Raw genomic sequence first — 25,947 nt, forward strand, 5'->3', positions numbered from 1 at the left:
GTCTAAATGTCTAAATAACACTGTCATTTTATGTTTGAAAGAGACATGAGTAAAAACAGCCAAATGACAACATGCATCGACCACATGGAGTGGGAAATATAAATCAGGCTTGGTATTAAGATTTGGGATGCAAGATAAAAAATGTTTTTCAGAATTGCCCTTAGCATCATAGGCCATTTCCTTCCTGACTTTGATCTTCTCGTTAATATACAGTGTTGCTTTCCTTCCTTCCTTCCTTCCTTCCTTCCTTCCTTCCTTCCTTCCTTCCTTCCTTCCTTCCTTCCTTCCTTCCTTCCTTCCTTCTCTTAGCCTCAAATTGTTTTTGAATATCACAAAAATTGATCTGGATTGGATCTAACATTAATATCTTTCTTTCAGTTATTTGTTAAATATTTACCATGCATTTGATATTTCTTTTGATTACTTGCAAAGACAATCCATTTCAATACTAAATAATTGGTTTTTTTCTGTTCTGTTTCTGAATTTGTTACATCAAGATATTAAATAGTTAGTACCAAGCAAATGTTTTATAGACTGTAACAATTCACATCTGATGGCATTTTAGTTTATGTTAGCAATTTAGAGTTGATGCCTGACATATTTAAAGCAAATTTTGGATAACATTTCATGTGGAGCATTTCTAATAGTGGGTTTTGACATTGTGCCACATTTCAAAAATATATGATTTTTTTTCACACCCAGCCTATATTATTTGGATTAGCCTCTAATGACATATGGGACTAGAGAAATACCCTCTAGTTCATTTAAAATGCTACTATTATTTCACTAGCACTAAAAAATATACTGTACAATCTTAAGCATGTTGGTGCTGAAATAATCACAGTGCGACACAATCGAATAACTGTGTGTGAGGCATTATTATTTGTTATAAGAGGTTTAAAATTGTTGGGCATTGCAGAAAAAGCTGTCAAGGCCTTGACTTGTTTAGCAGCAACAGAAAAGGTGATTAATCCCCCTCTTGATTTTATTTGAAATTAATAGATGTGTGTTATTTTGGTAGCTGTTGTGTAATAACCTACCAACAACAACCATCTGAGCAGTTCTGGCTTCGCTCTGGAAGAGAGAATGACTGTAGCCTATTTTTCTCAAATGCTGGCTACCCTGAAAAAGGGACCATTGATCAAGCTGCACCAGTGAGAACCTTTACAATTAGATCACTGTGTGGATGAATGTTGAAGAAGTTATTGTTGCCAGTACATTGTACAGTGGGGTCTTGACTTGAGAACTTAATCCGTATTGGAAGGCGGTTCTCAAGTCAAAAAGTCTGTAAGTCAAGTCTCCATTGACCTACAGTGCATTGAAAACCGATTAATCCCGTAACAGGCCGTTTTTGTTCCATTTTGGTTTTTTTCTGGTCTGTAAGTCAAATCTCAGTCTGCAAGTCAAACCTAAATTTTGTGGCCAGAGAAGTCTGTAACTCAAAAAGTCTGTAAGTCAAGCCGTCTGTAAGTCAAAGGTTCACTGTAACTAGACGCACTGCTAAGTGGTATAGGTTAAAGTGAGTGTATTGTTTCTCATGACTTTTTTAATGCAGAATCCATCGCAAGTTCAACGCATATGATGAGGACAGATAGAATTCCATTACAGATAGATAATGATACTTTATCTAGGAAAGTTTGGCATGAAGTTTAAAGGCCTATAGCTACATAGAAAAGTTGTTACCTACTTGTCTTTCATGTTTGTGATAAATTTTTAACTTTACTATCAAAGCAGATGCACTAATACCTCTAGACCAGTGGTTCTTAACCTTGGGTTACTGAGGAGTTTTGGACTCCAACTCCCAGAAGCCTTCACCACCAGCTGTACTGACTGGGGTTTCTGGGAGTTGCAGTTCAAAAGCATCTGAGTAACAAAGGTTAAGAACCACTGCTCTAGACCACTGGTGAAATGCTGCAGCTGATTCCTCCAAGCAAGATGGTCCCAATATGGATATTTTAGTCTCCAGAACCAATATTCTGGCAATCCTTAAAACCAGAGCTGTTACATGACAGTTCCAGGACAATGATACTAGTCTGTGACAAGCTCTGTATAGGAATCCTGTACTTCATCTAACCAACACCCAATTTATAAATATTTCACTACCACAGGAAGCAGACCCTGTGCCAGACCCAGATACCAAATCTGATCCTATGTCTCTGCTGGACACATTGTTACCGGATACAAGAATATGATCTAAAACATCATGAACTCACGTGCTTGCTCTTTCTCCAGTGTGACCTGTGCTATGTTTTGCCAACAACATCCTTCAGGTTTTCACATAGGCCAAACCCTATGCAAGAAAACACAAATTTAACATTAGATACAATAATATATTATTGTAACCCTTCTGTCTCTTTGTCTCAGACTTCAAAAGGGTCATCCCAGAAGGAAATAATTTCAAGAAAATAATACATCACAGGGTTCAACCCTATGTTCACTGGCTTGAATGGGGACAATGATTTTTAATTTTATATTACATTATTCAGTGCAGATTTGTCTTGACACAATTGTACGTTTTATGACAATAGTCTGGGCCATTGTTTTCACCTGCAAATTTTTAAACTTTATAATTCCTATTCCCACCTGTCCCTCTAATTTTATACTGCACCAGCTATGTCCAGCCAAACTCTTTCTTTTCCTTGCTTAAACAAAATTATTTCTCCACCAAACACATTTAATCTGTTTATCTATGCTTGGATATACTTATCACCCCACAATGTCTTTTCAATCACTTATAACAATCACCATTGTTAAGATCCCTACTTGTTACTTCTCAGTATCTGCAAAGATGCAAAATATCTAGGGATGTGCACAGGACCCTTAACCTGAACAGTGCCTAAATGAAAGGCACACAGGTAGGATCAACTTGCCCTGTGCCCTTTTGATGTATTCTGGTTTTCCATGAAGACTCCTTTATTGAAAATGGGAGAAATGCAAAGAGCAGCCCAGAAGGGAACCACTGGCTGTTTGCAGACCTGGGTGCCCTGTTTTGTTTTTATTTTCTCTTCCCACTCCCCCAATCTGCCAGGAGAAAGCCAAGCAGCTTTCTAAGGTAGCTACAGGAAGGGCGTAAGTGAAATACTTCAAAATGGCAATGATTTCTGATTTCTTCTTAAAAGGGCAATGCAAAAAACCTGTACTGCTGCATACTATTTATTTATTTATTTAATTTATTTAAAATACTTTTACCTCACCTTTCTCCTTGGAAAGGATCCAAGGCAGCTCACAACAATGAATAGAAATATTGAAAGTTTCCTCTATGTGTGTTTTCTGAATAGTGCTTACAGCAAAACAAAAGGTTTGTAAAGTTGCAAAAATCTCTGTTAGCAAATTACCAAAATAATGATGGCTTTGATGCCCATGGATCTAATGGCAATTTGAAGCAATTTGAAACTGATGGGTTTGGTATTTTTCAATACACTTTGCAGCAGGTAGATGTGTTTACAGCATTGCTAGAAACACAACAAATTCTCCATTAGCTAACTCTCCAATTTTCTCAGTTGGCAATTGTCACATCATGTAGGTTAATATACCACCACACAAGTATTTGTTTTCTATAGCAATCCATGAAAATGATATACACATTTAGGACACTGATAATTGTATGTTCTCTCATACTGTGTTCTTCCTCAACCTTAAAAAGTATTAATTGATCTGTCTAAAGAGAGTACATTAATAAATATGTAGCTGATTTAAACTTTTATGTGTTTGTGTGCGTGCAATATAAAGTATGTATTAACAGCTGAAGCTGATCTGCAATGCTTTCTGAGTTATCCAAACATCATCATCATTTTAGAACTGCATAGATGGAAGGGAGGATGTACGACAGGGAATCAAACTCTCAACCTCTTGGCTCCATAGCCAGATACCACTGAGCTATCCACCAGTTCATGCATAGTCAAGATTTTGCTGGAAGCAGAAAAAGGTTTACCTATGCTTGCACAAGAACATATGTATCTACAAAGCAAATTTGTCTATGCTTGCACAAGAACATATGTATCTACAAAGCAAATTTGTAACAGAGAAAGATGTTTCCCCTCTTTGTCTTGTCTTCTTTACATAAACTCAGTGTGACTTTCCCTCCCTTCCAATGCCTGTCTCTCCCAAGTATATGCTAGGAATAGCTTCCCATGCTTATCTTCCTATCCCTTAATAGGTTTCTGTAGTACTTTTCTGTGCTATAAATGGTTTCTGCAGTTTAATCCAAACACCAATCTTCCACACATACCCCAAACCCCAAACTACTATGAAAATGTTGACCTTCTTTGTATCATACAGTGCTCGTGCTGAGCTACAGTTAGATTATCAAAATAGTCAGCATCAACAAATGAGTCAGTAGCAGTAGTAAGGTTAGACTGGTAGGATCTTATTTTAAAATACTGAGATAGGTCCAGGCAGAGCACCATTTCTGTGTTGTTTTCAGAAGATGAGACACTCATTAAAGTGAGGTGAGGTCACATAAGGGAGTTTTTCTCTCTCCATAACCCCCCACGGGCAGGCTCCTGTTAAGACCTCCACATGTTTTGTAGAGAAACACTCAAAATGGGTTTCGAACCTAATCATTTGAACACGCTTAGAAATTTCTGGATGACTAGCAATCCTTGGTAAGGCAGTTTTGCTGGTTTTGTTGAGGCTTCCAAGCACATTCAGTTGAATGTATTTTAAAATATACTTTAATACCTTTTTTTCTCAGAATGTATGAAGGTCTAGAAAGAAGCTCCCTTCCATCTGTGTGCCCTCTCACTTGAGCCATTGTATGTTTAGACAAAGAGCTGAACAGGGGTGAAATGGGGGTGAAAAGCCAATAGAACTATCTAGAGTGAGTTTGTCTAATATATCTTGGTCATCACCTGTTTTCCAGTAAGACGGCTAGTGATTTATTTGTCCTAGAACACAACCTGCCTTGGTACTTCTTCTTCACTTCCTATTTCACCATACTGTAGTAAATTACTCAGGCATCAAAGTATGGGATCTATTTAACAAGTGGACTGAATCAACAGGCAGCGTCTGAATAACATATATTGAAATGAGAACTCTATCTACAAGGCAGAAAAGAGTAAATCGAATAACTTAAAATCTTGATATGGTAATAGGTATAGTTTGGATATCAGTATGTTATTGTCTCCCCTCTTCCTCATTAATTCCAGTTCCCATTTTCCCTTTTGTTACCCCTTATGTTAAAAAAAATTTAAAAAATTAAAAAAAGTCATTGCCAGTACTCTTTTATCAAGGAAATCTAGCTTTTAAATTCAGCCCCTAATTTTCCATTAATTGGTGCAATAGGAAATAAAAGTATATGGAGACACATTATTGATGGGTCCCCTGTACTCCCAAGTTCCTCTTCTTCCTTCCAGAACTTCAGCAAAGCAAAAACCTGAATTTCTTTCTAAATTATGTGCAAGACTTTTTAAAAGCAAGTTGGCTGGATAGTTTAGTGAAATAGGTATCTGGTTGCATAGCTAGAGGTTGTGAGTTTGGTTACCCACTCTGCTTCCCTGAAGAAGCCAGCCTATATAGCATTGTGCAAAGTGCACGATCCCAGGAAGCCTCCATAGGGATTTCATTCATTCATTCATTCATTCTTCATGTGTTGCGCTTACATGTCAGCCTTCTTCCAGGTGATGAGGCTCAAGTCAGTTCATAAATCACTAAAATTCAGCAAAACTAAAATAAGATCCATAGGTAATTATAAAGTTATAAAACATGAAAAATTTAAAGTCATCATCTAAAAAACAGATTAAGAGGAATAAGAAAATTAAACACACACACACACACACACACACTTGAAAAGGATATAATGGCAGCAGATCTAAGGCATTGTGCCATGTTAAAATTAAATACTAAAAATACTAGATCATGCCTGAACAAAAATGTTTTTAATTGTCTTCAAAAGGGGAGGAAAGAGAGAGAGAGCTGAGCCCATAGGAAAGGGCATTATATAATGTGGGGGAAATCACTGAGAAGGCCCTCTTTAGAGTTCCTGTAATGCTTGTAAAGATGACAGAACCAAGAAGAGGGCTTCCTCAAAAGAACTGAAGACCACAATTAGCAACTGAACTAACTGTGTCCTGCAGAGAAACACCCTCTCCTCTGATTAGTCTTTGAGCTTTGCAGAATGAGCATCAATTGCTGCTTTGTAAATATCCACGGAAGAGGTTAATCAGTCCTTTTCCAAAGAGGGGAGCAATTCACTGATCTACAATGTGACAAAAAAGGGCCAAGGAACAGATTGACATCATACAAACTTGGGATAACACCTAAAAGTGAAGTGTTCATGAATAATGGGACTGCCAATATTATTGCATGGTGGACCATCATGTGGCCCACCTCTCCAGTGTCCTGTGCACCAGAATTGACCCACATGGGTCCAGAACTCCACATGCTTTATTGTAAACAAAAATGGCCTCCAAATTAATTGTCATGGTCTTGGGCAGTCTAACTGTTGCAAAAAAGCTGCCAAGTATCTTATGACCATTGGCTCCAATGTAAGCCACATAGTGGTTGTTATGCATTTTTCGGGCTCTTTGGCCGTGTTCTGAAGGTTGTTCTTCCTAACGTTTTGCCAGTCTCTGTGGTCGGCATCTTCAGAGGACAGCACTCTGTGCTCTGGTGTAGTTGGCTTTGGGAGTGCAGTATTTATGGCTGTGAGATAGGCCTTTGTCTTTTCCTGTAGATGGGTGATTAGTGTGTATTGTTGTGGGTGTATTGTTGTGCTAAGGAGAAGAGATTATCTGTTCCTGTGGTTGATGGGTGTCATTAGCTGGTCTTTGTGTGTAGTGATCCCCTGTCCTTGTGGCTGGGTAGAGTTCGTCGACCTTTTGCACACTGTATTTTTGAAAGCTGGGAGCCACGTTTTGTTGAGCTTCACACTTTCCTCTTTTCTGTTGAAGTTTTGCTGGTGCTTGTGGATTTCAATGGCTTCCCTTTGCAGTCTGACGTAATGATTGCTGGTGTTGTCCAGTATTTCAGTATTTTGGAATAGAATTTCATGTCCAGTTTGTTTCAGGGCATGTTCAGCTACTGCAGATTTTTCTGGTTGTTTTAGTCTGCAGTGTCTCTTATGTTCTTTGATTCTGGTGTGGATGCTTCATTTTGTGGTTCCAATATATACCTGGCCACAACTGCAAGGTATCTGGTCCTGTAACTGTGGAGTTACAGGGTTTCAAGTTTCTAGTGTGCTGGTAAGCGCTAGGCCTATGACCTGCAGTGGTGAGGGGCTCCCTTCTGTCCTTTGCTGACCATAACATTTGTTGTATTTTTGTGGTGGACGTGAATACTGTTTGTAGGTTGTGTTTTTTCAAAAGTTTCCCTATGCGGTCCAAGCCACATAGGTTCACCCCAAGGCTGTGAGCATTCCCAGAAGTCGCACATTACCCCAGTGTAAGATTATAGTGTTGAAGACACCATGGAGTGCAATGTTCTCTAAATTATGGACAGTTGCCAAGCCTCCATAAATCTTCCAGGAAGGAGTCCAGAAAAAAATCTCTTCCAGACAGTATATTCTGGGACTATATATGTAGATTACATATATACACATGAAACAATAGTTTTGATTAGTAGAATTTACATGCTTTGTAATTTGTACTATAAATTCACATTTCTGTGACTTTACTGCCTGATTAAGAGTTCATCACTAGATATCTTAAAAAGGCCCCGTGGCTCAGTGCAAGTCAGCTAAGGTCTAGAGAACAAATCTGAATGCAATCATGACATTTTAATGGTTTCTGAAATAAAATGTCACAAATCCATGAGATTTATTAATTTATTTATTTGGATTGCTAGTCCATCCTACCATTGTTGAAACTTTTAAGAGGAAGGAAGAGCTGGACATGTAGCAGAACCAGAGGGGCTGAAAATCTATGCAATACAGTTTTATTGTGCAAACTGCTGTTTTGACCTCCATATCTTTGGTGATGAGGGTTGCTGAAAAAATTCAAAATGACACTTCAATAATACATATGAAAACAGTAAAATTGTGTACTGAATTCAGATTTCATTTCCTTGCAACCTTTTGACCCATCTGTATATTAAGAAGTAGATGCTGGTATGAAGAATGCTTTTTGAGCTACTGGTAAAATCTCTCTCCCCCACCCCCAAGCAAAGATGAGGTTGTATTCTGCCCTTATAACTATGTTTATTGCCTCGAATGATGAAAGTTCAAGGATGGCTGGATGTTAGGATAAAAAACATAAAACCAATCTATTTTAGGGAGAGCGATTGCCAAAGGTAAATAATATTTAAAGCAAATGGAAGAGAGGAAACAGTTTCTACTAAGAAGCCTGAGGGAAAATATATCATTAAAATACAGAACCACAGAATCCCACTGTGTCAGGACATATGGTATCTAAATATCCCTAGCATCTGAATATTATAGACATGATATGCTGTTAATGCTGGAGTCGCTGCCAAGCCGAGGCTTAGGGCAGTGTGACTCACTCTTTGCCCCCCCTACGGATGGCATTGGACCCTACAAGTCTCTCGAGACTTGTTTGAAGAAGGGAAGATACAAGTATCTATATAAGGGGCATTCCCCTGCTAACCGTCCTCTCCTTTTTCTGGCATTGCAAGAGAAAGAGATCTTCACCTGGTTGGCTATTTACACTGTGTCACAAGGAGGACCGATTTCCTGAAGGACGGGAGAGTAGCAATGGCTCCCTCCCACGGTTGTGTTTGCTTTTATTTTTATTGCTAGGGGACGGTTTCTTTTATTATATTAATTTATAATCGTTACAGGGTCCCAAGGGGAAGCGGGATGCAGCGGTGGCACCCAGCACTTCGGCACGAGTGGCTCAATTTGTCTTTTTAAAAAAGAGAAAGTATAAAATAAACATTAGTACGATTATTAAAAGATTAAAAGACATCCGAAGGAATAAGGGCATTGGGGTGAGCGGGTAGGGTTGTGTGGTCACCGTTGGGTTTTTAACTGAGGTAATTTAAGGTTTAGTTTGGCTCACCACTACCCCCCCCCCCGGTTTGTTTCCCGGCTCGGTTTTCTTGGCACAGTCTAGCCAGGCATAACAACTAGGCTCCTGTTAATATTCCACCCTTTTTTCCTTCCTGGCTACCCTCCCTTGATAGTTATTTATCCAGTACGTGGTAAGTTTGGGGGGATTGGTACAGTGACTGTGTTTTAATTAAGTTTGGAATCAAAACATGTTTATATAAAAATTTAACTTAACTTATAATTATTAATTAGATCAGGTAAGATAAATACAGCCGCTCAGAGTGGTATAAATATACCAGTTGGGCGGGATATAAATCAAATAAATAAATAAATAAATAAATAAATAAATAAATAAATAAATAAATAAATAAATATAAATTTATAAACTTTAAATAAAATTGATAGTTAAATAAAGTGGGTACAATAAATTGGTTAAAATAATTCAGTACTTAGTTTAGATTTAATATTCAATCTATTAGTAATTAATCATTAGATAAATTGATAATTTTATTTTATAAGAATTAATTAATTAAGCAAATTGATTGTTGGCTGTTAGCTATAGCAGGATTGATTAACTGATTGGCAGGCAGGAATTAATTGGAGTGGTTGGTAATTAATTAATAATTAAAAGTCACAGAATATAAATAAGGGAATCAATTGCAATAATAATAGAAGATAATAAAAAGGGGGGAACTCTAAGGTAAAACCCCCATCACATTTATTGGTGTGTAATTCTTTCTGCTGGAGGAGGCTCTTGAGAGTCCCCTGGACTGCAAGGAGAACAAACCTATCAATTCTAAAGGAAATCAACCCTGAGTGCTCACTGGAAGGACAGATCCTGAAGCTGAGGCTCCAGTACTTTGGCCATCTCATGAGAAGAGAAGACTCCTTGGAAAAGATCTTGATGTTAGGAAAGTGTGACGGCAAGAGGAGAAGAGGATGACAGAGGACGTGATGGCTGGACAGTGTCTGCGAAGCAATCAACATGAAATTGACACAACTACAGGAGGCAGTGGAAGATAGGAGGGCCTGGCGTGCTCTGGTTCATGGGGTCACAAAGAGTCGGACACGACTAAATGACTAAATGATGATGATGATGAACTCCTTCAGGCACTAGGGGGAGCTAAAACACAAATTAGGTGTACAGTGGTACCTCGACTTATGAACTTAATCCATTTTAGAACAGCATTTGTACGTCGAAAAGTTTGAAAGTCGAATACCATTTTTCATTGAAATGCATGGGAAAGGAATTAATGCATTCCAGCATTTCAAAAAATTACTTTCAGAGGTCTCAAAGGGCTTTCCCCCCAACATCAGAAGAAGCCTTTTTGCCTTTGGAGGTCTCAAAGGGCTTCCTCCGATGTTGGGCAGAAAGCCTTTTGAGACCTCCGAAGGCAAAAAGGTAGGGAGAAAGGGCAGGAAATTTGAATTTCCAGCCCTCTCTCCCTGCCTTTTTGCCTTCAGAGGTCTCAAATGGCTTCCTCCGATGTCAGGGGGAAAGCCCTTTGAGACCTCCTAAGGTGCCGATCACAGTGCCAGGGACCCCAAGGAGGTCTCCCAGGGCTTGCTCGCCACCATGGGAGACCTCCCTGGGGGTCCCTGCCACCGCGATCGGTGCCTTCAGAGGTCTCAAAGGGCTTTCCCCCGACATCAGAGGAAGCCTTTTGAGACCACCTCAGCCCATTCTCAAAGTTGCCCATGGAGTGTTTCTCCATTAGGGATTGTGTCTAAAAAGGCCCAAGATGAGTTTAGATTTATTCACCACTTGTCCTTTCCGGAGGGAGCATCAGTCAATGATGCTATCCCTACAGAGTTGAGTACTGTTAGGTACACTTCCTTTGATGACGGGATGCACATTATTAGGAAATGCAGAGTTTGGGCGGAATTGGCAAAATGTGATATCAAATCAACATTCTGGATTTTGCCAGTGCACCCCTAACCTGTTAGGCTTCCAATTCAAAGAATCATTTTACATTGATAGGGCCTTATTGATGTGTTGTTCAATATCATGCACTGCATTTGAGAAATTCAGCACATTTATTGAATGGAAACTGAGGTGCACAGCGGGCTGTAATTCTACGGCCCATTACCTTGATGGCTACCTTTTCTGTGGCAATAAGAACTCAGGAAAATGTAGACTTACCTAAAGGCAAAGATTGATCCTCATATGGAAGCACACTTCTGGGCACTGAATTATACCCAGTGTTTGGAATTGTGATTAAACTGCCGTATACCTTCAACAACCCCCAGTGTTTGGCTAGGAAAGGACCACGGTGAGTAGTCCTTCAAAACTGGTACGGGCCCTACTGATGTGGACAAACCCATACCTATGTTGCAAGGCAATAAACCAGTATTCAATTGAGATAACACTGGAGGACTAACTTCCCTCCAAGGCCACATCCCTTCCATGTGTGATGTGTGTACTGTGGCTGCAGATTCACCTGTTACCAGCAATGCTGGAATAGCCGCATTGGTGGGAGGCACCTCTGTTGCCTGTTGGCTAGTGTTAGGTAGGGCACAGTTGACCTCCATCTGCCTGCCTGCTAGTACAGCTGATCCTAGACGGTTCTGCTCCTCCTCACCATGCTCCACTTGATTACTAGATGCTGCTGGAGGCTTGTGCCTCATACCCCCTTCCACATCGGTAAGCATGGTTTGTCAACCTCCAGCCAGTGATTCCGCTGAAGACATTCCTGCTGAAGCAGAACACTCTTTTTGTAGAAGAGCAATACGGGACAACATTAAATCACCCAACTGCCTCAACTCAGTCATTCTGCGTGCCTTAGATTCTCTGTGTGACCTCACTGGCATGGCCACATTAGCTGCAGTTCTCCAGGTGGAAGGGGAAAGCATCCCCACCACGGCAGCTCCACACCTGGTGGAGCGATCATTGTTTCAGGATAACATGAAGAAGGAATGCTATGGACAAAGACATTGATATGATCCAGTGGTGTTTGATTTCAGCCTTCTTAACCCATAGATTTATTGATAGCTGAAAAGTGGACACTTCTGGTCTTCTGTGTTGGATAACTCAAATCCTAACTCCCCATAGTGATCTCAAAGCTGCATCCATCCTGTTTCATCATGTAGCCCAAACTCAGATACTGTAATGCAAAACTGAGAACCATCAGCCAGTCTTTGCACTGCCTTTGTTAGAATTCAGTATAAATGGTGGATTAGGTAAAGGAAGCTACTGGAGCCAAATTGGGTAATTTTACCTATTCTTCTTGATGTTCAGTCTTCATTACTGTCAATTTTTCCAGTGTAGCACTCACTGCTAAATCGCTATACCAGGTATCCTCAAAAGCCTTATTCAGGCATTTAGCCTGAAGGGATGTGGTTTGTAAAGGGTGGTATTGATAGGTATCCCCACCCAAGCAGCAGTTTTACAGACCACTGTATGTTTGACATTCCTGCATGGGCACTATAACCATGCTCCGCTAAATATGCTTACAGTATTTCCCAACCAGCAGCTCTTCCTTGTTACAGAGAAAAGCAGGAGTAGCTGTATTTCTAGAAAAATCATTTCAGACTCCATGCTGACTTGGCAGCTTTTTGCTGGGTATATAAATATGCTAGTAAGTAAGTAAAGAAATAATGCATAATTTCATAACAAAGGTATCACTGTATCATCATCATCTCCAAATTGCAGAGCGGTAAGGGATGCTATGGATCATTGATTCCAGCCCCTGCCAAGGAGACGCAATGGCCAATTCAGCTCCCAACATCTGACTCCACAGCCAGAGGCCTCAACCACAGAGCCATCCAGCAGTTCTATTACCTCAGTATGGTTTGTGAGGCTTTGTTTGTGCCACAGAACTATTCCTGCTCTTGATTACCCATTTGTGTTTTTCTGCAGTGACACAGGACCCAGAGGCAGATTCCTTCTTGTTGATCCCACTGTTGCTAACTACAGAGTAATGATTCCCATCCCATCAGATCATTACTGCTTAGATACTTTTATATTCTGGCATGTTGAATAAACATGACCTCTAGCTTATTAATGATGATCATAGCTCATTAATAATCTCATTCAGCCTGGTGCAATGTTAAGCAACTGCTTTGCAAGCTGTGGATCATACTTTGTCTCCCTGTAGTTACATGATAGAAACACATCTGTAAGCTTTTTTAAACAAAATGTTTGAATATGCTCTAATTAAAAAGGGGGCAGCTTATCAAGTTGGGCTAGTGGTGACTGAAGAATTTGTCATTCTGAGCAAGGACTGAATTTTGAGAGGCATCAGTGGTGCTTCCCCCCATCCTTCTGCTTTCTCCTTGTTTAAGAATTGATTTCTGCCCCTGCCACTCCTTTGATGAGTACAGGCCCTTTGTAAAAAGAATTTCTTACAATATTTCACAGATGAAAACAGGGATGTGTGAATTTGCAAGGGCTGTGGTAAAGCAACATGATGGTTTTGTTAAGAGGGTGTGGCCAGGCAGTATAAGGATGTCCAGTGGCATGTTTAAATGCAAAAGTGACTAAGAAGGAAAAATGCAGATGACTTGGAAAATAACTGATGGTGCAGAAGCAAAGTATTTTCAGACACTAAATGGTCATATGCTCCTTCCTAGTGAGATGCAATGTATTACTTCACTTATTTTAAAATATGATAAGTCAACCCTGCTACATTTTGGGGTTGTCTTTTCATTCTAACTTTCATTCCAAAGTCCTGTCTATGATCCTATGTTGAAAGTTGACTTTTAAAATTGCCACAGGGGATGCCTAACTGTACCAGAGCATTGGTGGAAGAAAGGGAAAGAACACTTTACCCCTGTGCCATTTTTCTAAACTAAATAATCTTTCAGAAAAGTTCTTGGTAAAAGAAGTACAAACAAATGAAAAGTAGCTGCCTAAAAGAAGACAGTAGACCAAGCGAGACATTTTGTAAATGAAAGGTGGATGCTGATGTATCATTTGGCTCTGAAAGAGACAGGAAATGGGGGAGAGAGAGATTGTAGCAAACCAGTACTTACAAGAACCTGTTGATGATATTAGATCAGCAGTCCCCAACTGTTTTGGGACTGCAGACCGGTTTGGGGGGTGGGCTCCATGTGTGGGGGGCAGGGGCTCCCCCATACTTGTGCGCATGCACATGAGCATGATATGCCCCCTACATGAGTGTGACATGCCCCCTGCATGAGTGCGACACTCCCCCACAAGTGTAACATGCCCCAGTGTGAGCACAACATGCCCATGCATGAGCATGACATGCCCACTGTGCATCCAGGTCGGGGGGCGGAGATCTATCACCATGGCCCAGTTCCAGCAAGCCCATGGACCAGCACCAGGCCACGGACTGGGGGTTGGGGACCCCTGTATTAGATGACCCAGATGATGGCGAAATCTCAGATCTATATATGTAGCATGGATGTTTTGTTCTTGTTGTTTTGTTTTACTTTGCTGTTTTGTATATATGAATAATAAATAAATAAATAAATAAATAAATAAATAAATAAATAAATAAATAAAAACAGAAGAAGACAATAATCTTCTGTTCCACTTCCTTATACAAAGCCATATTCCTAAAGAACACATGCATCACACAGCAATTGGAGCACATTTCCTTTTCCACTACTGTGTTTCAAGGGACTTAATACCTTTTGGGCATGATATTCACAACTATGGATCCAACTATCTTGGAATCCACCCATTCAGATGAAAGGCAGTCTAGGAATTTTAATAAATAAATAAATACAAAGGGAATTCCATTCTTAAGGCCTGAATAATGGATAGAGACATAGTAGAAATTGTGTGCCCTCCAGGGAGCAGCCATAGAACAATTTCCTCTGCATATTTTCAAAAGGGCTGAAAAGTAACACTGGCAGGGACTGGCATGCAAGACAGTCACTTCAATTATTCTAAGCAGATGAAGATTTTAGTGAGGCATTTGCATGACTTTTGCCTACAGTGGTTTTCTCCTTAAGTTTCTCCTTTAAATCTTTAAACAAGTGTTACAAGCATTGTAACTTGGTTCTCTCTAAAGACTTTCCCCCAAAAGGTCAAGCCAGGGAGATCTGCTGAAAGAATATTACAAGAAGCAAGAAGCAAGAGGATTTAAATTTTTCATATGGAGACAGACAAAAGCAGAACTCCTAAGAGCATGCTTGGACAACAAATGTCAAGTGTCACTAAGTGGAACCAAGTCTGTGATCACTTAAAATAAGAAGAACATGTACAAATGTTGCTTGCTGTGTCTATCCTTAAAATGCCTAACAGCTGACAGGAAGTTGTTGATTGGACCAGCCCAGAAATCTTGAAATGGCGGACTGACAACACAGCAATGCTGTCTCCAATGGGAAAGTAGGTGTTTGAAGTCCGTTGGCAACCCCAACCTCCTGTGGGTTGTTGTGGGAAGGGAAAGGAGAACATACTTGGCAGACTCAGCTTGAAGAAAGCAATTTGTCTACATGGGGTGTGTGGGTGTTTGCACACATGCACACATACATACACACAAACATAGACAAAAGCCAGAAACCTGCTGTAGTTTTACTCCAGCATAAATCTCAGTGGTGAATTGCCACAAGTTAAGAAATCACAGCAGCCATTCACTGTTATGCATGAGTAATAAAAGCAATGGCAAATGCTAACACTGACTCCTTAAGCCGAGGCAACACATCACTGAGATTTAAGGTTATTATTTTAACATCAGCAGGCATTTGGGTCACTATATTTCTGGTGTACTTAACAAGAGTTATTCTAGTTGGGAGAATAAATTCTGTACAAAATACACAACTTGCAGAAAATTGGATTCCCTGCTGTCTTGTTATATGGACTTCAAAAAAGTGGGTGATATAGTTGCACACATTAAGATCTCTCTCTTTTAAACCAGTCAGCCAGTCATTCCACACAACCTCTCTTTCTTATTTCCTTCTCACACCGGTTCATTGGCTTTGTCTCACAAGGCTAGCAACTTCTTGACATGTGTCAAGACAGCTTGTCCTACTGAAAATAATTTGGCAGGTCCTCTTTCCATCCCATTTTCTAGAAGCTTGAGAACACTAGTTTGTTCTAGGTCACTGTGCCCACTTACATAATGAATAGAAACTGGCAGATGGATCAGGAAATGGCATTCATACATGTATGTGAGCATCCAGCCATACCCACAAATAAAGATGGTGATGCCAGGAACTGAAATCCAAAGAGATCCAAAGTGACTCCATTTTAGTCCCTGACAAGCAAATGGTATTTTCGGAATACTAAGCATGATGAACATTGAAATTACAAGCCTGGAGACTGGCCCTGATAATCTTTTAATGATGTGGTGCTGCTGAAAATAACAGGTGAAAGGCTGAGCTCTGAAGCAACCTTAACAAGTGATAAATGAGGAGCAAGTGTTCACTACCAGCTTCCAGACATTCTTTTTTTCCTTCTACACAGGCATCACTTTTCACCATTAGATAATATTTCATAGTGCATCAGAACATTAATAAGAATATATCATTCTCTTGTGGGGAGGATGACAGGGCCAGACGAAAGGCATCAACAGTGAAGGATGCTGGCACCTAGCTATTAAAGATCAAATGTTCTTGAAGTGAATGATGTAACTGTCTCTGGTACATGTAAATAGTTTAAGGGCCACTTTGGAAAGCGGCATATTTCCAAGGGATATTCTCAACTATTTTTTTATACAGCACATTAAAGACCCAATGCAATTCTTCAAAAAACCTCTGGCTTATTAATGTGGGATGCTGCACTTCTGCATCCCTGATTCAAAATGCCATAAAATGGCCTGATTTTGCTCCACAATCTTGTTCCTGTGTTGTCATTAGGAAAGAGGATGCCAAAATTTACATAGCAAAGGATGTTGATGACATCCACACCAGCAACCAAAAGGGTGTACAGGATACCTTCTTGTGGTCACTACCACTTCTTCTAGGCATTTTGATCGCTTTTTGACTCCAAGCAATAGTTACCTAGAAAACCTGTTGAACAACAGCCCTAACAATTGCCTTGTGTTTGGGTGAGAAGCAGTTAGCTGATTTTAAAAAAGGAGTCAGGTTCTGGGATTTTCCCCTGTTTTTGTGAATGGTAGTGAGCAGAAGGTGGCATCCTATAGACCAGTGGTCCTCAACCTTGGGCCTCCAGATGTTCTTGGACTTCCCAGAAATCCTGGCCAGCAGAGGTGGTGGTGAAGGCTTCTGGGAGTTGTAGTCCAAGAACATCTGGAGGCCCAAGGTTGGGGACCGCTGCTATAGACCATCTTGACTGCTGCCTCTGGTGTTGTCAACTTTCAGGCTGTCATTTGCTATGTTGAGTTTGACATATTTTTCCTGCTGGCAAGACAGGCACAATATTGTGCAGCAATAACAGGCCATTACCTGGCATTTTGAATAATGGATAAAGAAGCATTATATACCACATTTATAAAACTGAGGTTTCTTAAAGTGAATTTCCTGACTTTTTAAAATGGTAGTTTAAATATATATATGCTACACACAAATTCCAACAGCAACTTCCCTAAGGAAGAATTACCAAGTGTTAGAAGATTCCAGAAGATGATCACATGATTTGTAATATGGTTGCTGGAGGAGTGCAGAACCAAGAACAGCTGGGATGTGGCTGTAGTCCCTATGTGCCAAAATATTTTGAAGGGCTCTTTTGAACTTAATGAAAGAATGAAGCAAAAGTTTGTTTGTTTGTTTGTTTGTTTGTTTGTTTGTTTGATTGATTGATTGATTGATTTATATCCCGCCCATCTGGTATATTTATACCACTCTGAGTGGCTAAGTTTGTGTGAGGCAACACACAGAACAGACAAATATGCACACTCTTTAACTTATTAGGTTAACCTATGTTGCCAAATTTGCTATGCAGAATGGAAAGCTGTCTTCTATTTTCCAAGCACTTCTTCTAGAAATATATTGCCTGCATGTTTTTCAAAATATGTCCTCTCATCTTTTGAAATAAAAAGAAGTGGGGCTGGAGAGTAGTAAAGACTGTCACTTAAACTCAAAGTCACAATCATGCATCCTGTGTAAAAGATGGTCAGTGAAGAAAGACAGGGGGAAGAAATCAACTTATTTGAAATGTAGTGTTGGAGGTAAGCCTTACAGCTACCACAGACCACCCGAAAAGCAAATAATTGGCTGCCCAGTCAAGTCAAGTCTCAGTTCTCACTAGAGTAAAATGAGTACACTGAGGCTTAACTTGCACATATAATGAGAATACAGACATGAAAAGACATAGAAAAGACAGTGTTACTGGGTAAAGTGGTGTGGGGGGTCAATAGGAAAAGAGGAAGACCTAACATGAGATGGGTTGCTTCAACAAAGGAATCTACAACTGTTTTTAGTGTTGTTTTTGTGTCTCCACTTTTACAACCAGGAACAGAATCACCTTGCAAGCATGATTCTGATAGTCCTGTTTGTTCAGGAAGGTGTTAAAAAGTTAGCTAGGAGTCAGCTACTGGGGTAGCCTGTACCACACGTGCTCAGTCTTATTATACAGTCATTATAAAATGACTGTTTTCCCCATTTTGAAAGGCGTTTTTTGAGGATTAATATTTCAGCCCCTGGAGCCTGGATTCTTTCCAAATAAAAACAGCAAATAGAGCCATCCATTCTATTTCAAAGGAAGTATTTTTTTTCAATTTATGTAACCTATTTTAAATTTGGTGATGTTTAGGTTCACCTACTGCTGAATGGGGTGGTTGCAGCAAAACAGTTTTATTTTTTTTTAAAAAAAAATCAGAACTTGAAACCCATTCACCCAAACTTCCTCACATTTGGCACAGAGTGAAAACATTCTGTCTGCTACATCAAATTTAGTGATGAACTGAAGTCTGGTTTTAAAGGGTTTTTTTTCCAAATGCCTCATTTTTAGAATTTCACTATAGAATAGTGGTTTCCAGCCTTGAGTCCCCAGATATTTTTGGACTATAACTCCCAAAAATCCTGGTTAGCATAGCTAGTGGTGAGTTTTCTGGGAGTTTTAGTCCAAGACCCATTGTTATAAAATGTTGATTTGCTCTTCCAGCACAAGATCATTGCTTAACTTTCATGCAGCAATAATATAGCTTGAATCTCAGGTTCTGACACAGAAGTGTAATGTATATTGTGATCTTCCAATATTTACAGACTCAATTGCAAACAATGCAATAGAAAATATACCATATTGTTGCCCTATTGTTGTGTAATAACGGGATCCCATTATATGTTTAGCTTTAAAGCCCCAAAGACTTCTCCTTGTCCCCTTGGTAAAAAGCACAGCAATATGCACAGGAGTGAGTGCACAGAACTACTAGCTAAATATGTGCCTTCAAAGAAACCCCAAAAACCCTGAGTTAAAAGTGTTGTTGAGTTCTGAAAGTTGCCTTGTAATTGTTTTTGAATTATAAAATGGATGGTTTTAAAAATCTGCATTGTATGTTACCTTAAAGATATCTAACAAAATGATGAGTGTAAGAAATAAGTAGACACTGAGGGTGGGCCATCCACTTCACAAGAGGAAAAGGAACTGTTAACAGATAACATGGACAAAAACCAGGAAACATCTTTTTAAACAGAATGCAAGTGGAAAACTCAGGAAAGGAATGGCCAGTAGGGGGTGCTGTTATGGCAGGAAATGAGGAAGATTTAAAGGGAGGAGAAGCACTGAGGTGTGTGGGAGACGAGTTGCTGGGATGAGGAGGTGAAAGAGTGGGTAGAGATTGTCGAAGAAGATCCCAGGACAAGGGAATCAGTACCATTAAAAACACCTAGGGAGGTGGTTGAAAGAGAACTGAAGGAAAGACAAGTTTGTAAACCTCCACACTGAAGAGAGATGGCTGAAATGGAGGCATGAAAGAGAAAAAGAGAAAAATTTCAAAGAGACGCAAACCACAGGGAGGATGGAAGATGTCTCAGCTCCCCCGGGAGCAGTTGTGGACTAACCCAGTTCACACCAAAAGCCCAGAAAGATACCAGGAAGAAGGTATGGGATACCCAATTTGGGATGGGTGTTTCACCCTTAAGCTCATATGAGCTTGTGAATAACGTCACTACCCCTCTAGTTAGTTGTTACGAGCTAGTTGTTCAATGGAACCTACAGTTTAAGAGAGAAAAATGTGGAAAGACACTTATGGAATGCTAAAAATGACATATTGGACTACAATTTTGTTAATGGAGAAAAAGAACCATTACTTGTAATTGCAAATAATCTTTTAAACCAAAAATTGAGTCCTTGTCTGTTGATGAAAATAAGAATCTAGCCAAATAAATAAATCATAATAATGGTGAGAGCTAGTGTGAACCTCACAATGAGCTACAAATGTTTTCATAAATGATCAGTAAGTAGAACCTCTCTGGGCTGCAGAATCAGTATCCTTTTATTTTGTGGTTGTCAGTATCTTCACACACACACTCTGACTTAAGAATCCCTGACCTATACTAGCGACACTACAAAATATTTCTGTGTCTCGCTTTTTTATCCATTTTTCTTCTTTCTCTGATGATTGGTAGAGAAACACTGCCAAAATCAATAAGGCACAATTTAAAAAGTCTCATTGTACAAGATATGAGAGAACCACAGCTAAATGAAGATTTGATCACTACAGTATCCATTATTTCACAGATGTGTTTTCTTGCTTTGGGTTAATATATTGATCTTGGGCATATTTTAGTCCCTCTTTTAAAAGAAGCAATCACAACACAAGTTTCTACAACTCAAAATCTAATTAGAAACACTTTCTGTTACAGGTGATGCTGTTTCTGATAGTTTTCTCCTCAACCTGACTACTAAAGTGAAAACTGGGAACCAAGGAGAGGAATTTTCACTACTTTTTTTGTGGCAGGTGGGGAAAGGTTATGCTGTAGCTTCCATAAAATAAATCAAATAGAGTTTGCTGAATGCCTAATATTCTCTCTCAGTATTATGAACACTTCATATTGTACAATCAGTTTTCTTCCTTCTTCACAGTTGGTCCAGGTTATATTTTATTTTACTGTTTGACAGAATCCAGATATTCTGTTGTGTATAAAATTTATGCCTGTCAAATTTGTTCAGAAGGTCCCACAGTAAATGTATTGATAAGAGTAAAGAGAGCAAGGGGCTGTGATTATGAATCCACTCTCTCAGCGTCCATGGTATTTTGGGAGATACATATGTATCACTGTATCCCTATTTCTCAGAATTTGTTGCTGTTGTGTTTCGTCAAGTCAGCTCAGACCTATGGCGATCCTATGAATGAGCCATCTCCAGTATGTCCTGCCCAACAGCTCTGTTCAGCTCTTGCAAACTCAAGCCTGTGGCTTCCTTTTACGGAGTCAAGCCATCTCATATTTGGTCCTCCTCTTTGCCTGCTGCCTTCTACCTTTCCCAGCATTATCGTTTTTTTCTCAGAGAACCCTGCCTTCTCATGATGTGCCCAAAGTACGACAGCCTACTGTATAGAACTGGTAAAACCTATTCCTTAAACATCTCAATTACCTTGACAGCTCTATTAGGGTCACTATAAGTTGGTTTAGACTTGATGGTATATAACAACAGCAGCAATTATTTTCACGAGTCCACTCAAGTTGAGACTATCAGTTGGGTTTGGGCCATAGCACTTAACTGCCTTTCTTCTATTTTTCTTGATTCATAATTAACTCATCTGCATTATTTGCAGAGTTTTCCTTCTTTTGAGGACTATTCTATTACACACCAATTAATAGGGATTTTGCAATATCATATTTGCACAGCAACTGTGAATCTGACCAAATGGCTTCTTTTACTAGCATATTTTAATTGGGGCTTACATGCAAAGAAGCCCTTGTGATCCACTGAAATAACAAATTAAGCAAAGATTGCCAGCCAAACCAGGTATCCAATTAGCTAATTATCTTTAAATAATCAAATATATATCCTCTGTCAAGCAGTGCACAATGGGTGTTCTGACATACTAGTGAGCTGTTATCCCTCCATTGGGAAGCATCAAAACCTTTCCTCAGTGGTAATTTAACAAATAATTCAGTCTTTGTATGATAATGCTTAGAGCTGCATCTCTATAAATGGAACCTAAGAATTACTGACTTGCTATTATGGAATGAAATGATTTCCTGATTCCATCCCTGTGTTGTTTCCATAGGTCCCATTGCCTAGTATTCTACTCATCCTGAATTCTGATTAGTCTAGGACAATTTCCAGAAAAATACTCTATTTTTCCTTGTATAAGACTATATTTTGGCTAAAATCTTTAGACTAAAAATTGAGGGTCATCTTATACACGGAAGTAAGCTGAGCAGAGAACAAAAACAAGTGAAGGGGAAAGCAGGGATCAAAGCAATCCTGCAGTGCTTTGATCCCTTTCTCCCTACACTTGCTAAGCTCCACTTAGATTTCTCAATTTTGGATTAGAAAAGTGGGGGTGTCTTAAACATGGGCCATCTTATACATGGAAAAATACGGTAATTCTGTAAATGGAGAATGCTCAGGTCTGTTAGTCCATTTGCATCTTACCTTGTTATACCACCCTCAGCTGCAAATGTTGTGCATTTACAAAACACAGGAAAAGTATGTCCTGATGGAGTTGTACGTTACCATCAACATGCTTTTGATGTTATGTCAGAAACAACATTCCCTAAGCTGCATGGTTGTGCAGCTGTGTAGTGCTGTATTGGTGCTATGCACACTCAGTTAGTTTTGTCACTCATTTGATTCTGGTTGCAACTGAAAATTTGTGTGCAGAGCACAGTTTTTCCACTCAGTGCTGGTGGAAAATTAGACGAATGTTGGTCAAAAATTTATTCAGGTATTCTGTAAATAAAGTGAGCAGGCTAATTTCACCACTATTTCTGACTCCTTCCTGTACATAGAGCTAAATCCAAAGAGGATCTTTATCCCTACAAGTGGAATACCTTTGTGCAATCAGGAACCATGATATTTCAGCTTTCATATCATGTGGAGTGACCCCATAACTAGAAACTTCCCTTTTCTTCAGTTTAGTTCCCTACAAGTGAGAGTTAGGATGAGAGGATGGCTAGCCGGCTACCACTTCTCCCTGGTTAAAATTAATCATTTATTAAACACCCATACAGCCCAAAAAGTATCTAAGGAAAAATTGAAAAAATCAAACATAATACTGTTTAATATAAATAAAAAACTAAAAAGACAGAACAAAAATGCCTAGTAATGCTCATATATGGTATCTTCAAAATAAACGAACTTTTATTGTGTTGAATGTTGTTGTTGTTTAGTCGTTAAGTCATGTCTGACTCTTCATGACCCCACAGACCAGAGCACACCATGCCCTTCACACCACTGTCTCCCGGAGTTGTGTCAAATTCATGTTGGTAGCTTTGATTACACTGTCCAGCCATCTTGTCCTCTGTCGTCCCCTTCTCCTCTTGGCCTCACACTTTCCCCATATCAGGGTCTTTTCCAAGAAGTCTTCTCTTCTCATGAGATGGACAAAATACTGAAGTGTCAGCTTCAGGATCTGTCTTCCAGTGAACACTCAGGGTTGATTTCCTTCAGAATGGATAGGTATATTCTCTTTGCAATCCAGGGAACTCTCAAGAGTCTCCTCCAGCACCACAATTCAAAAGCATCAATTCTTTGGCAGTCAGCCTTCTTTATGGTCCAGCTCTCATTTCCATACAACACTACTGGAAAAACCATAGCTTTGACTATGCAGACCTTTGTTGGCAAGGTGATGTCTCTGCTTTTTAAGATGCTGTCTAGGTTTGTCATAACGTTCCTTCCCAGAAGCAGGTGTCTTTTAATTTCGTGGTTGCTGTCCCCATCTGCAGTGATCATGGAGCCCAGGAAAGTAAAATCTGTCACTGCCTCCATATTTTCCCCTTCTATTTGCCAGGAAGTGATGGGACCAGTTGCCATGATCTTAGTTTTTTTGACGTTGAGCTTCAGACCATTTTTGGAACTCTCCTCTTTCACCCTCATTAAGAGGTTCTTTAATTCCTCCTCAATTTCTGCCATCAGAGTGATATCATCTGCATATCGAGGTTGTTGATATTTCTTCCAGCAATTTTAATTCTCTCTTGGGATTCATCCAGTCCTGCCTTTCTCATGATGTATTCTGCATATAAGTTAAATAAGCAGGGAGACAATATACAGCCTTGTCGTACTCCTTTCCCAATTTTGAACCAATCAGTTGTTCCATATCCAGTTCTAATTCTTGCTTCCTGTCCCACATATAGATTTCTCAGGAGATAGATAAGGTAGTCAGACACTCCAATTTCTTTAAGAAGTTGGTATAGTTTGCTGTGGTCCACACAGTCAAAGGTTTTTGCGTAGTCAATGAAGGAGAAGTAGATGTTTTTCTGGAACTCTCTGGCTTTCTCCATAATCCAGTGCATGTTAGCAATTAGGTCTCTAGTTTTTCTGCCACTTCGAAATCCAGCTTGTACTTCTGGGAGTTCTCAGTCCACATACTGCTGAAGCCTACCTTGTAAGATTTTGAGCATAACCTTGCTAGGGTGTGAAATGAGTGCAATTGTACAGTAGTTGGAGCATTCTTTGGCGCTGCCCTTCTTTGGGATTGGGGTGTAGACTGATCTTTTCCAATCCTCTGGTCACTGCTGAGTTTTCCAAACTTGCTGGCATGTTGAGTGTAGCTCCTTAACAGCATTATCTTTTAGATTTTAAATACTTCAACTGGAATGCCATCACCTCCACTGGCTTTGTTGTTACCCATGCTTTCGAAAGCCCACTTGACTTCACTCTCCAGGATGTCTGGCTCAAGATCAGCAACCACACTATCTGGGGTGTCTGGGACATCCAGATCTTTTGGTATAATTCCTCTGTGTATTCTTGCCACCTCTTCTTGATGTCTTCTGCTTCTTTGAGGTCCCTGCCATTTTTGTCCTTTATCATGTCCATCTTTGTACAAAATGTTCCTTTAATATCTCCAAATTTCTTGAACATATTTCTGGTTTTTCCCTATTATTTTCCTCTATATCTTTGCACTATTCATTTAAGAAGGCTCTCTTGTCTCTCCTTGCTGTTCTTTGGAAGTCACAATACAATTTTCTGCAACTTTCCTTATCTCCCTTGCATTTTATTTCCCTTCTCTTCTGTTATTTGTAAAGCCTTGTTGGACAGCCACTTTGCTTCCTTGCATTTCTTTTTCTTTGGGATGGTTTTTGTTGGTGCCTCCTGTACAATGTTATGAGCCTCCATCCATAGTTCTTCAGGCACTCTGTCCACCAAATCTATTTCCTTAAATCTGTTCTTCACTTCCACTGTGTATTCATAAGGGATTTGGTTTAGATTATACCTGAGTAGCCCAGTGGTTTTACGTACTCTCTTCAGTTTAAGCTTGAGTCTTGCTATAAGAAGCTGATGATCCGAGCCAAAATCAGGTCCAGGTCTTATTTTTGCTGACCGTATAGAGATTCTCCATCTTTGGTTGCAGAGAACATAATCAATCTGTTTTCGGTATTGCTCATCTGGTGATGTCCATTTGTAGAGTCATCTCTTGTGTTGTTGGAAAAGAGTGTTTGTGATGACCCGCTTGTTCTCTTGACAAAACTCTATTAGCCTTTGCCCTGTTTCATTTTGAACTCCAAGGCCAAACTTTCCTGTTGTTCCTTTTATCTCTTGACTCCCTATTTTAGCATTCCAATCCCCTATAATAAAGAGTACATCTTTCTTTGGTGTCAGTTCTAGAAGGTGTTGTAAATCTTCATAGAATTGGTCAATTTCAGCCTCTTCAGCATCAGTGGTTGGTGCATAAACTTGGATGACTGTGATGTTGAAAGGTCTGCCTTGGATTCATATTGAAATCATTCTATCATTTTTATATTGTATCCCAGTACAGTTTTTCCCACTGTTTTGTTGACTATGAGGGCTACTCCATTTCTTCTACGGGATTCTTGCCCACAATAGTAGATATTATAATTGTCTGAATTGAATTTGTCCATTCCTGTCCATTTTATTTCACTGATGCCCAGGATGTCAATGTTTATTCTTGCCATCACCTGTTCGATCACATCCAACTTACCAAGGTTCATAGATCTTACATTCCAGGTTCTAATGCAGTAGTTTTCTTTGTAACTTTAGACTTTCCTTTCACTTCCAGGCA

Source organism: Pogona vitticeps, chromosome 3 (genome assembly GCF_051106095.1).
Source record: "Pogona vitticeps strain Pit_001003342236 chromosome 3, PviZW2.1, whole genome shotgun sequence".
Classification (NCBI taxonomy): domain Eukaryota; kingdom Metazoa; phylum Chordata; class Lepidosauria; order Squamata; family Agamidae; genus Pogona; species Pogona vitticeps.